Consider the following 12,185-nt stretch of genomic DNA (forward strand, 5'->3'; position numbering starts at 1 on the left):
AGGAGGTCGGGCAGTGGTGCTCTTCTGTAATCCTTCCTACTCAGGAGGCTGAGGCTGGAGGATCACAAGTTCAAGGCCAGACTGCAACTTAGCGAGACCCTCTCTCAAGAAGGAAAAAAAGAGGACTCAGATCAGCAGAGGGGAGAGGAGGACAGCTGTAGCGGGAGAAGCTCGGGGAGCTGGGAGGTGGGGACATTTCTGGGCACATCTATGTATGGCACAAATGTGCAGGGAGCAGTTATCATAGGTCACGTCCTGTGCTAGACACGGGGGACGCAGGACCGACAGGTCAGATGCAGCTCCTCCCTCCTAGGGAGCCCAGGGGCCAGGGCTTTGACGGGAAACACCCAGGAGGTGACCCAGGGGAGAAGGGAGGGGGGTCGGGGGACACCCGGGCTGGGACACAGATGAAGACGACAGCACCAGAGAGAGATGGTGGAAAGGCGTTGCAGGAGGAGGGAACGGCAGAGGCAGCGGCCCTGAGACAGGAGTGAGCCTGGCTGTTGGACATACTGATCTCAGGGTCCTCAGATCTCGGGGCTCAGGGAGGAGCCAGAGATGAGGCTTCAGGAGGGCGGTGCCAGTGGCATGGGACTCGGGATTTGTTCCGGAGGCAATAGGGAGCCACAGAAGGTGAATGAGGGAAGGCATCTGGGGGGCCGTTGCTGGGGGCAGCCAGCCCAGCCAGGCATCCTCGGTGAAGCCCACGCCCCACAGACCTCCCGGCCGCCCGCTGCTGCCACGGGCCATGAGCTCACCTCCTGTTTTCCTTGGCATCAGCACACCTGGGGGCCACTCCCAGCCAGCCCTGGAATTCTCAGGAAAACCACGACTCCGGCAGGGCCTGTGGGCTTGCGTGTGCCTCCTGCCGCTGGGACAGGCGCACATGGAAGCCAGGTCCTGGCCACAAGCCAGGCACGGGGCTGGGGCTTGGACACACGTGGCCTTAGCCATGGCTCGGCCACGCGAAGATGCCGGGAAGGGCACTTCAAGCAGAAGGAACCGCAGAACCGGAGGTCTGCAGGAGGGGCCGGTTCACAGGGCAGACGGCAGAAGCCCAAGGGGCGGCCAGTCCACGCTCCTGGATCCCTCCCGTCAGCCCGGGCCCCCTTCCGGGCGGCGGCCCTTCCTCCGGCACACGGGGCACCAGCCTCGTGCCTCAGAGATGCTCACCGTGGGTGTCTTTGTGGGCCTCGGACCTGCTGTTTCTGCCACCGCCTGCCACCTGCTTGCAAGCCCAGCTGTGACAGCCCCTCCCCCAGGGAAGCCCCCTTTCCTGGCAGCACCCTCAGACCCCAGGCAGATAGTCCTGGCTGGAAAGATTGGGGCGGGTGACCCTGCAGCCCAGTCCTGACCCTGCGGGGGAAGGTCTGTGGTTTGCTCTGCCCCTCCCACCCCGCTGCTCCCAGGGGGCTGGGCGGGTGCAGAGGTGACAGGCCAAAAGCTCTGGTGAGCCAGGGGAGCAGCCCTGCAAGTACTTAGTATTCCTTATAATAATGTCACACTTTACTATTAATAATAGCAACCCCTGTTGCACGCATGTACAGATACGTAACAACAAATCCCACTACTATAGACATCTAGAATGCAGCAATTAAAAAAACATGGAAGAAAATAGTAACCCCTGATCCCACAGTACTTGACACAGTAGTGAAGATCAATTTGCAGACTGCATAGCCTGGTTCCAAATGTTGTCCGAACGGCCTTGCTGTGTGACTAAGATCAAGTCGCTTACCCTCTCTGTGCCTCGGTTTCCTCACCTGTAAAACGGGTGTAGTCAATGTTGCGGGGGTGGACTGAACTGCCTTGCGGGCATCCTTGCGCCCAGTGCCCAGCTCCAGCTTTGTAATGTATAATATGGAATCTGAACATGGCGGCACCTCTCAGATCATTTCTCTTATTTCACTCAGAGAGGAGACTAGAGGGCCTGAGATCACACAGCCAGAATTCAAACCAGAGAAGACAAGAACCCCAAGTCCTTCACACACACGCCCTCCCCGCCCTTAGTCACAGAATCCAGGCTAAAAATGCTGGCCCGACCCCCTCGTTAGCTGCGATGCTCTGCGGCCAGCACCTCCTGACTGGGCCTCTGGCTGGCGCCCGGGGCCAGTCCCCCTTCCCACCTCGCCAGACGCAGGGATTCCGGGAGCCTGGCCAGGCTGGGGCAGAGGGGCTGGTGCCTGCCTGAGGGGGCCCAGGGGCCCTTCCTGGCAGACGCCTGCTGGGCAGGAGACGTGTGGGCGCCCGGCTCGCTCTCCTGCCCAGTGCCCGCCCCGGTGAATCCAGAGGAAAGTATGTTGGGAGGCAGCCACCCTGCTCGGCGGGCCGGCCACAGGCCCCGGGTCTGGGGAATCCATCAAGGCGGCACCGAAGGGCCCCTGGCCACCTCTGCGTCCAAGCCCAAGAGCCCAGACGCACTCTGCCTTGGCTGGCCACACTGAAGTTTGCTCTCGGGAAGGACCGCAGGCCAGGGCAGGGTGAGGGGTCCAGAACAGGAGCCGGCAGACCCACCCTGGCTTCTGTGGAGCCGGCTCCGCCTCCTCCTGGTCTCCTTCTGCTTTGACCTTGCTGCCCTCCCATCTCTGGCTCCCCTCTGAGTGATAATAAAGACAGAAGATAACAATAAATATGGTGGCTCAATTTTATTGAGCAAGTGCCAAGTGCCGAAACCCTGTCATGAGGCCTCCCTGAGTTTTCCTTCTCTGTTCTCGCCAGAACCCCAGAAGTCAAGAATTCATCATTATGGGAGCCCAGAGGGCACAGGGCGGCAATCCGGGTGCAGCAATGCCAACTCTGGTATTCAGGGCTTGAGCTTCACACCCTGGTTCTGCTGTGTGGCCTGAAGAAAGCTGCTTAACCACTCTGTGCTCAGTTTCTTCATTTTTTTCTTTTCTTTTCTTTTTTTTTTTTTTTTTTTGCCATCTTCCAAAGTTTTTTCTACTGTACATTTTACTATTCAAGCTTATGCTTCTAAAGAGTTGATTGAAGAAGAAGGAGCTTCACTGGGAATTGACTGGAATGTGAGGAGGTGGTATTTGGGGATGCTGAGTTTTTTGTTTTGTTTTGGTCCTGGGGGTTGAACCCAGATCCACTTACCCACTGAACCACATCCCCAGCTCACTCCTTTAAAAAAAAAAAAAATCTTTAGTTGTAAATGGACACAATACTTTATTTTATTTATTTATTTTTATGTGCTGCTAAGGACTAAACCCCATGCCTCAACGTGCTAGGCAAGCACTCGACCACTGAGCCACATCCCCTGCCCTTTTTTACTTTTTATTTTAAGACAGAATCTCAATAAGTTGCTGAAGCTGGCCTCAAATTTGCAATCCTCCTGCCTCGGCCTCCTGAGTCTCTGGGAGGACAGGCGCGCACCCCCATGCTGGGTTCCCTTCCTTGTTTTCCAGGGATAAGTGTGGTAGGACAAAGGGGCATCCTGCCCTTCTCTCCGCCCCCCCCCCCCCACATTGCGTGAGGGTTGTGTACGTGAGGCCGACACAAACGTGCAATTGTCTCCCTGGGAGAGGAGACGGCCTTGGGGGATAACTGCTGGAGTCGATCTCTGTCCAGTGAAGTAAAAGTGGAATCACCTGAAGCTCTATGCTACTTACAGCCACAGTAAAAGCCAAGGTGCAGGGGCTGGGCCTCGGACCCAGTGCCCAGCATGCGTGAGGCCCGAGTTCCATCCTCAGCACAGGAGAGGGAAAAAAAAAAAAAAAAAAAAGTATAGACAGACAGACAGACAAGGTAAAAATGAGTACAAGAAGCACCTTCACCTCTTAGGGTCACCGTGAAAACTGACCAAGTTCACACAGCAGCTCTCTGTACCTGAGAGCTGTGGATCTGCAGATGCGACCAAACACTGGTAGAAAATATGCAGAAAAATAACTGTGTCCCACGGGTGCAGTGGCACACCCTGTAATCCCAGTGGCTCGGGAGGCTGAGGGAGGAGGATCGGGAGTTCAAAGCCAGCCTCGGCAAAAGTGAGGCTAAGCGACTCAGTGAGACCCTGTCTGTAAATAAAATACAAAAATAGGGCTGGGATGTGGCTCAGTGGTCGAGTGCCCCTGGGTTCAATCCCCCGGTACCCTCGCCCAAAATCGTGGCCATATTGACAGGCACAGAGGCCTAAACGACACGCCGTAGCAACCGTAGCAACCGTTCTTTAGCATTTACACTGCGTGGGGATTCTAAGTCACTTGGAGATCATTTAAAGCCACAGGCACCGCAGCGCTTCATGGACGGGACTGGCATCTGGGGCTCTGGCATCCCGGGGTCCTGGAACCACCGCCCGTGGATACACAGGGCGATGTGGAGAAAGTGCCGGGCAGTCGCTGTTGGCCGCTAGGCCCGGCTTCACAGGTGGTCACTGAGGCTCAGCGGGCCTGGCCTGGCCTGAGCTGTCTCTCTGGACCCGGGTGCTCAGAGGGGAGCGCGGGAAGGGCCCCCAGGAGGGTGGGGCGCGTGGTCTGCCCGCCCGCCTCCCGCCAGCCCTCTCCGCACCTCGGCCGTCCCCACCCGGCCGGCTGTTCACAGGAGGCCCTTGTTCAGGCGGGTGGTGGGTGGAACAGGACAGGAGTGTTTGCCTGCCGGGCAGGGGCCCAGGGCAGCTCAGGCCGCGAGGGAGGGACGCTGCCCGGCAGGGAGGAGCCCACCCCAGCCCGGTGCTCAGCAAGGTGCCAAACAACTCTCTCCTGATGGCGGCATGAAATGGAACAGCTTCGCCCACTGGGCAGACCCTGACCCTCTGCCGCTGGCCGTGCACAGGGTGGCCTTGAAGGTGGACGGGCGCAGGCTGCAGGAAGGGAGGGCCGGCAGGAGGCCGCTCAGCTGGGAGGTGAGGTGGAGGCCGCCCAGCCTCACCGGGCACAGCCGGCCCCGGGCAGCGCGTGCCAGCCCACCTCCCTCGCAAGCCTGGCTCCAGCCTGGCCCACGATGGCCCCTCGGCTCCGTCCAGTGTGGCTCCTCGCTCAGCTGCCCTCTTCTGGCCCCCACGGGGACCTGAGTGGGTGCCATCAGAGCCTGACCCTCCTGCCCGGCGTTGGCGCACTATGGGGTCATGTGGCTACCTCCACCCCACACCAGCTGTCCCCCCCCCCCGGTGCCTCCGGCCACATGCCCGCAGAGTAGAATAAACAAATAGTGAATGAATGGAAGGGGATGCGTGGGTGGGCGGGAGGACAGACCCACCTGGGAGGTTCGCTGTGTGACAACCCCATTCAGAGGTCACTAGAGTCAGGGGCTGCGGCTGTGGCTCAGTGGCCAAGCGCTTGCCTAGCCTGTGTGAGGCTCTGGGTTTGATCCTCGGCACCACATATAAATAAACAAAATTTTAAAGAGCCAATGAAAGAATGAAGGTGAAGCACATAGTAGGTGCTTTTCAGACATTCTCTGTCTTCTTTGCTGAGCTGAGAGGAACAGGCAGGGCCCATGCCAACTGCTCTGGCCTCCTCTCTGGCCCTCCTGCACTGAGGCTCCTCTCCACCTCAGGGCCTTTGCACAGGCTGTCAGTTGCCTGGAGCAGTCTTCCTCCCGCTCCCCGCCTGGCTGGCGCCTACTCCCTCCGACTTGGAAGTTCCTTCCTGAGGCTGGAGCAGGCTTATCTGTCCGCATATGTGTCCTCTCATCTTAAGAGGGACACACGATAAATCCCATCCCTCCAGGAAGAGGCCAACTGCAGCCACGGGAAGCCAGGGAGGGAGCTCGCGGCAATGACAGGCATGTGGAGGCGCGGGCAGGGGCCGGGGCGGCGCTGCTGCTGTGGACAGGGCTAGGCAGTCACTGGAGCCCGGCCCCACGTGCTTCCTGGCTGTTTTTGCCAGGGCTGAATAATGCCCTTCTCTGTAGCCGGGAGGTCCTGGGGATCGGAGCCCCAAGCCCACGGGACAAGGTGGCCTGGGCCTCGCGAGTGAGGACACGCGACCCGGGCGATGGAGCCACAGACGGCAGGAGCCGAGCAGCGGTGGCCTCAGCGGGCTGCAGCGTTAGGGACCCACAGAGCCACAGGGCCGTGGAAGCCACAGGACCCCGGGGCATAGAGAGAGAAGGTGACCAGCATGAGAACATGGGGTACGCGATGCCACCTGGTCAGGGGCTCAGGTTGGCCAGGTGGGCCCATTGAGGGCCACGCATAGGTGTGCTGTCCCGGGAGGTCTGGTCCCTGACCTCGGGGGCAGGTGGGGAGGGCAGGACCAGGCCAGGGCTGCTGCCCGGCTGGACGCCTCGAGTCCAGGGCCCAGTGCGGCTGTCCAGGTGCCAACGAGGCCACCAGGACCGAGTGCTCAGCCCCGGCCGGGAAAGCACCAGTGAGCTCCTTCGCCACCCGCCGGCCAGCACCAGCGGCAGCGTGGGGGCGGGCGCCGGGCGGGCAGCGTCCCCCGCTCCAGCAGGCCCGGCTGGCGTCCCTCCAGGTGCACCTGTGAACAGTTCCCCCGGGACAGCTCCCGAGGCCCTTCGGACCCCGCGCCTGCAGTGACCAGGCCCCTTCAGAGTGCAAACCCAGGCCGGGACGGAGACGGCCCAGGACACCCAGGCCCGCCTGCCCGCGGCCAGCGGCCCCTCTGGGACCCGATCCCTCTGTTGCTGGGCCCAGATGTCCACCTCCAGATGTGCTAGTGTGGGAGCCAGGGGAGTGGGCGGCAGCCGCTCCCCCGCTCGCTGAGCACAGGCTGTCCTTCTCAGGGGCTGCCACGGGGACGTGGGGGGGACCTGGGACAGCCAGCGCTCGGTCGCCGTGGGTTCCACAGCTGCAGATCCAACGGACCATGAAGGGAAAATGTGCAGAAGGAAACTATCCGCACGGAACACGTAGAGATTTTCTTGCTGATTATTCCCTAAAAGTACAGCCTAAGCCCGGCGTGCTCGCCGTTGTCCTGGTTAGGTGTTCCACGTCACCAGGAGATGAGGACGGGTGCGGTGGCATGCCTGAGATCCTGGTGACTCCGGAGCCTGAGGGACCAGCCTGGTCCACTAGGTAAGACTCCGTCTCCAGATTTCAAAAGCGGGGCTGGGGAATAGCTCGGTGGTGGAGCGCTGGCCGCGCACACGTGAGGCCCTGGGTTTGAGCCCCAGTATCGCCAACAAACAAAAACCAGAGAAGCCTATGGAGAGACGTGCCCGGGTTCTATGCAAATACTATGCCACTTTACACTGGGGACTTCAGCATCTGCAGTTTTAGTATCCACGGATTATGCTGAGAGGCAATGCCATCCCCAGTGTTAAGGGACCTTGCCCTCACCTGTGTTCCTCCCACATTATCAACGGGAACGCAGTCTGCTGGGGACAGGGGTCCTGGTCCTTCTGGGACTTCCCTGGTGCCCCGAGGGCTGCTTCTATCTGCAGCATAACAGGAACGTGGGCAAAGACAGACCCAGCTGACTCTGAAACACCAGTCGCAGGGAGAAAGCCTACTGGGCACTGGCTTGACCCAGTGAGGGAATGTATTGAAAGACCAGCAGCAAGCGTTGCCTTCAGGCACGGCTGGATCCAGGACCCCAACTGCTGTCTGAAGGATCTATGACTCCTTTTCGGCTGTCCTCTTCTTCCTTTTATTTTGATTATGATGAATAGAATATGCATGAAAAATAACCATTTCAACAATTTTGTGGATGATTCAATTTTTTTGGTGTATTTCTGATGTCATGCAGTCATCATCTCTATCTAATTTCTGAACATTTTCATCTCCACCAAAGAAAGCCAGTGTCCATGAGCAGTCGCTCCCAATCCGCACTCCCAGCCCCTGGCACAGGCAGATCTGTTTCCTGTCTCTGCATCTGCCTGTTCTGGACCCTTCTGTGCATGGAATCAGACACGATGTGGCTGTTTGTGTGGCTCCTCTCATCCTGTCTTCGAGGCTCTTTCGCGTAGCCTGCATCAGGCTTCGCCCCTTTTAGGCTGACTGATATTCCATGATGTGGATGGACGCCATTTTGCTTCTCCACTCATCTCCTGACGGCCACGTGGGTTATTTCCACCTTTTAACCGTTACCAGTAATGCTGCCACAAATATCCATGCACAGAGACTCGTGTGAGCCAGGGGCAGGGGCACACACCTGTAATCCCAGCGACCCGGGAGGCTGTGGCAGGAGGATGGCAAGTCTGAGGCCAGACTCGGCAACTTAGCAAGACCCTGCCCCCCTAAAAAAAGGGTTGGTGAGGCGCCCTGGGCTCAACCCCGCACCCCCGCCACGCCCACACGCACACAGACCTGTCTGAACACTTGTTTTCGATTTTCTGAGTCCAGGCCCAGAAGGGCAACTGCCCGCCCACGGGGCAGCCCTGTGGTGATGTTCCTAAGGATGCCACACCGCCTGTCCTCCCGCGGTGGCCGCTCTCCCCTCTCCTCCAGCAGCCTGCGCGCTCCACGCTCCAGCGTGGCTCCGTCTCACCTCCCTGGCCTGTGGCTCGGCTGCCGTCAGGCGCATCTTAGGTCCCAGACACCCCCCAACTCCTGGGGCGCGGGGCAGACACGGGCCCAGCCGAGGGCCCAGCCGGGCCTCAGGCTCCAGCGGCCCGGCTCGGTCCCCGGCCATCCCAACCCATCCCCGCGTGGTGAAGGGGGGCTCGGTGCAGACGGACGCGGGGCGGGCAGCCGGGGGGCTGGCACCCCACCCAGACCCTGCCTCGCGGGCCACGGGCTGGCCAGCTTCGAGGGCGCGACCCGCAGATGCCAAGCCCCTCGCCCGCCTCCACCTCCAGCAGCCCTGTGGTCCCCTTGCGGCCCCGGCTCACAGGAAGGGCCACAGTCCGGCCTGAGGCACGGCGGCCGCGGGCGGCTCCAGGCTGCCCCGCGCCTTCCCTGCTCTGCTGGCCTCTTGACCTCCCGGGAACCAGAACTGGAGCGTCACACGGAAACACTCAGCTCCGACGGCCACCACCGCCCGTTCCTCCCAAGTGGCTGGTGGGCAGCAGCGGTGCCAGCAGCTGGCACCCGTGGCCTGCTCATCCGTCACCAGTTCAGACGCCGTTCAAGAGAGGTCACCTCCCTCGGCCGGGCCCTGCAGGGCTGGAGTGGGCACGTGAGGGATCACAGGGGCCACCACCCCATCCAGGTGACACCCGTGACTCGGAGCCTGGGAGGAAGGAAGGCGGGTGACAAGCAGAAGCACGAGAGGGGACACGTTTGCCCAGGGCCACGAGTACATGCCAGGCAGAGGTTCCAGTCTCCACCTTCTTGTTTTTTGCTTTCTTCAAAAATGACGTTTTTTGGTTTTTTTTGTAGTTTAGAAAAAAAAAAACAAACAAGAAGTCACTGTGCCAACCATTTGTTGGGGAACTTTGTGCGCATTCAGGACGTCCCCCTGGGGCCACCATCGCAGGCGTCCACCCCAGGCCCCGCAGCCCCCACCTCCTGGGAGCTGAGGCAGGAGGATGGCTCGAGCTGGGAGTTTGGGGCCAGCCTGGGCCGCGGAGTGAGACCCCGAGACCCTGACTCTAAAGGCAAAAAAACAAAACAAACAAAAACCCAAACCCCAAAACAAACCCACTCCCACCTCCGTTCCCCCCAGTCCTCGGAACCACCCTCTCCTTTTCTGTTCTTTTGTTTTGGGGTGATGGGGACCGAGGGGCCCGGCAGGCGGGGCAAGGACGCACGAGTGACCCGCGTCCCTGCCCTGGACGCGCCTTCCCAAACCACGGACTGAACAGCCTCCCCGCACCTGGTGTCCGGGGACCTGAGTGTGACCCACCCCAGCTGTCATCCACCCCAACTTCAAGCAGCCAGTGCATCACCTGGATCAGCAGACTTGGGAACATCGCGGTCTCGCCTGGGCTTCCAGCAGGGTCCCCAGTGGTGGGGCACAAGGACATTGTCATAAGAATAATGACCAGAGCTGGGCGCGGTGGGGCACGCCTGTGATCCCAGCGGCTCTGGAGGCTGAGGGAGGAGGATCCCAAGTTCGAGGTCAGCCTCAGCAACTTATCAAGGCCCTGAGCAAGTTTTGAAATGTATTTTTTTAGTTAGAGGGACACAATACCTTTACTTTGTTTATTTATTTCTATGGGGTGCTGAGGATCGAACCTGAGGCCTCACACGTGCCAGGCAAGTGCTCTGCCACTGAGCCACCGCCCCAGCCCCCTGAGTAACTCAGCGAGACCCTGTCTCAATAAAATATAAAAAGGGCTGGGGGTGTGGCTCAGTGGGTAAGGGCCCCTGGGTTCAATGCCCGGTACCAATAATAATAATAATAATAATAATAATAATAATGATAATAACAACGACGGCGGGGCTGGGGTGCAGTCCAACCGTGGGGCGCCTGCCTGGCTGTGAGGCCCGAGCTCCCCGGGCGCTGGAGGAAGGAGGAGAGGTGGGGGCCCCTGCAGCGGGTGCTGATATTCTGCTGTCCACTGACAGAAGCAGCCCTGAGCACGAGGTCGCGACAGCCCCTGTCCACGCCCTCCCACCCCACTAGCCCACTGGCCACGGGGTGCCGGCCAACCTTGCGGCGGGAACAGGGCTGCTCCCGGCCCCGCCCGGCACGTGGATGCATCCAGAGCAGATGCCCCGGGTTCCAGGGGGACACTGTGTCCCCTCTCACAGCCGGGGCTCAGCCTTGGCCCTCCCGACCCCTGGCCTCCCGGCTGGCGGGTCCCAGCCTGTGTCCCGGCCGGCGCTGGGCTGGTGTCTGGAGATGACGCCTTGGCCCTGCTGGTGAGTATTTTTTTAACCTTTGCGTTTTCAGCCAGAGACTCAAAACCAAAGCTGTCCTCCCCACACCCAGCCGCCCCGGGGCCAGCGGGGCCACGTGGAGGCCGGGCCGCCCCCAAACCGCAGGCCCGCTGCATCCAGCCATCCAGCCGCACCGCTTGGTTCTGGCTTCCAGCTGCCGTGGGCGGATCCGGGGTGGGGAAAACACAGGCCCCTGCCGGTTGCACAGAGGTTGGGGTCAAGGCTTGGCGGGAGCCCCCTGCCCTCCTCCCCCCGTGGGTGCTGTCCAGGCCTGGTCACTGCAGGCCGTTCTTCACCCGCAAGGCCCCTAGTTCCATCTGGAGCCCAGCCAGCCCAGCCCGACGAGCGGACCCAGCATCCCCTCTCCAAGCCGGCCGTCTCAGTCCGCAACCCCACCACCTCCTCCTCGCAGTCCGGTCGGAGACCTGAGCGACTCCTGAGGCTCTGCCCCTCCTCCTTCCAAGTCCAACAGCCCATCTTGTCTCCTCAGCCTCACACCAGTCCAACCGCCGTTCCCCTCCCCCAGCCTGGCCCAGGTCCTGGCTCCACCACCTCCTGACCAGACACTGCCCGTCAGCCATGGGGATGCCTCAGAATGATAAATCAGGCCGTGTCCCTCCCCGCTCACACACATTCCATGGCTCCCTATTGCTTTTAGAATAAAACCCACCTCCTCATGGTGACCTGCAAGGATTCATGTGATCTGACTGGCTCAAACCTCCAGCCCATCTCCTTTCTCCTTCCTCACTCTGCTCCAGCCACATCAGCCTCCTCATTTTTCCATCAGTAACCAAGCACTTTCCTACCCCAGGGCCTTTGCACAAGCTGACCTCTCTGTCTGGAATGCTCTTCTGCCCTATTTGTATGGTTCTTCCTCCATCGGCGGTCAGGTTGTGGCTTAAATGTCATGACTTCAGGAGGCTTCCCTTGACCCCTGAGCAAAAATACCTTCACTTGTCAGGTATGGGCACATACCTGTCAACCCAGCTACTCAAGAGGCTGAGGCAGGGGAATCGCTTGAACCTAGGAGTTTAAGTCCAGCCTGACAACACGGTGAGACTCTGATTCAGTACATAAGTAAATAAGAAAGAACCCAGTGAAAGCACCTTCACCCAAGAATCTCTTCGCATGCTCTTCACTCTTTGAAAGTATCTTCTTTGCTGTGTCTTCATGAGCGTGGGACAGTCGTTCACTCTGAGAGGTACCGTCATGCCTGGCCCGCAGGAGCTAGGGTTGGGGTCTTCTCCAGGATGAAGGGACGTGCCTGCTCCGACAGCAACGGCTGAGAAACGGCTACCCTCCAAGTCTCCCAGCCACACCCCGGATTTAGAACCCAGAGCTTTGGGCTCAGTAAATGCCAGGGAGCTTGGCGGCGTGATGAGGGTCCACAAGCAGCTGGTGGGGAGTCACGAGGGACCTCCTAGCTGTGATTGAAGGAGGGATAAGAATCAGCCAAGCGCTGGGCCGTGGTGGCGCATGCCTGTCATCCCAGCCGCTCTGGAGGCTGAGGCAGGAGGAT

This window comes from Sciurus carolinensis, chromosome 17 (assembly GCF_902686445.1).
Source record: "Sciurus carolinensis chromosome 17, mSciCar1.2, whole genome shotgun sequence".
In the NCBI taxonomy this organism is placed as follows: domain Eukaryota; kingdom Metazoa; phylum Chordata; class Mammalia; order Rodentia; family Sciuridae; genus Sciurus; species Sciurus carolinensis.